Below are 1,852 nucleotides of genomic sequence, written 5' to 3'. Positions count from 1 at the left end.
CATGTACTTTACTCACATCAACCAATGATACACCTTTTGGGTAGCACAGACGTTCACATGTACAGCATATGCTGGTTGGAGATAGCCGTATTTCTTTCTGAAACTTTTCAAGGTCTTTTCTAGATAGTTGTTGCTGACGTATACTTTCTGGTGAGGGAGCTGGAGGTCGCTGAGCCTGATTAGCCAATAACTCTCTACGATATTCTCTCATTATTTGATTACGTTGAGCTCTTTGCTCTTCAGATTCTGAGGCTCTTCTTTCATGATCTCTTTCACGAAGATCTAAGAGACGTTCTTCTCTTTCAGCTTCTGATTCACTGGCACATTGTTGCTGTGATCTTTCACTTAAGTCAGCAAGACGTTCCTGTCTTTGAGCCTCTGATTCATTGTTAACTCTTCGCTGACTTCTGTGTCTTTGATCACTTAGACGTGCTTCTCTGTGATCTGCTGATTCATTATGTATAGATCTAGCCCTCTGTGCATATTCCCGCATCTTTCTCAATCTTTTGATCTTATCTTCTTGAGATTCTTTAGATCTATGTTCCCTTTGCTTTTCTTTTAAATATTCAAGGCGTCTTTTTTTATTATTACTCAAGTCTTGTAATGGTACACGATGCTTTATTGGCGGGCCATAGAAAGAATCTATGATGTCTCTCCTCTTTTGCTTCTTATGTGACGATACCGTTGTAGTGTGTGCCTGTTGTTGATTGGTGGATTCAAGCATCCATCGAGGTAAAACTCGCATCGTCTTAGCTACCGTTTTTGGTAAGGAAGTTTCCATCTTCTAAACTGAAGTTATTTTTGAAACTGAGCGTCTTACTTCGGTTGCTTAGTTATATTATTGGCTAATAATAATAATAATTAAGGCGTGGCATAATTTGATTGGATAATTTTTATGAACTATTATACTAGACTGTATACCTATTAATTAATTCTTGACACATTAATTATTATTGTTGGCTCCTAAATTATTAATTACAACAGCTGCGCATTCACTGATTTATTTAGTACTGAAGATTGAAGTTAAAATTGGAGACGACAATGAAGAGTATGATCTACTTAACGACAACGATGTAAATGATTGCATGATAATTACAATTAAATAAGTTATATATTTACATAATCTTCAATAGGAGGAAATGCAGTACTCGCAACCAGGGACTCCAAATCGGCTACCACCGGTAGATGAGACTGGCGATGATTCAGCCACAGAACCACCACACAGAAGACCACCACCTCCAAGACGGGAAGACAGGCGTCCCGATGAAATAGCTGCTGACCGTGGTACCGGTAGTGGAGGTCGTGGTCGCCGACTGGTACCGGGGAGAGGGTAGAGGAGCAGGAAGAGGGGGTGGTGGTAGAGGTGACGGGTCTCCTCGTAGAGGTACCGGGCGAGGTAGACCAGGGAGAGGAAGAGGAGGCAGGCCAGGGATTCATCCTAACAGAGGGACAGGGCGACAGAGATGGCAGGCCCCGCAGCAGTTCCAGAGTCACTTTTATGGAGCTAGACCGTGGCATCACCAAAGAGGAAGGGGCCGGTGGCTGCGGGGAGGAAGAGGAAGGGGAGGGAGAGGAAGAGGAGGGTGGTGGTGGCAGGGACAACACAATAATTGTGTAATGAACCAGTTGGACAGACTATTAGATATAATAGAATTAATACTTAGAAATAACCAGTGAACTATATAACTACTAGCCTGTATATACATGTATCTAACACTTATTTTATTCAACAGTTATAATAATAATTATTAGTTTGACATGACTATATAGTGGATCATGTCACTATTCAGCCGTGTCCTTCACTACGCAATCTTTCTTTAAATAGTTGATACTCCAGTTTTAGTTGATACTC

Source organism: Amphimedon queenslandica, unplaced genomic scaffold (genome assembly GCF_000090795.2).
Source record: "Amphimedon queenslandica unplaced genomic scaffold, v1.1 AMPQUscaffold_13244, whole genome shotgun sequence".
Lineage (NCBI taxonomy): Eukaryota > Metazoa > Porifera > Demospongiae > Haplosclerida > Niphatidae > Amphimedon > Amphimedon queenslandica.
Note: the sequence above shows the minus strand (reverse complement) of the source record.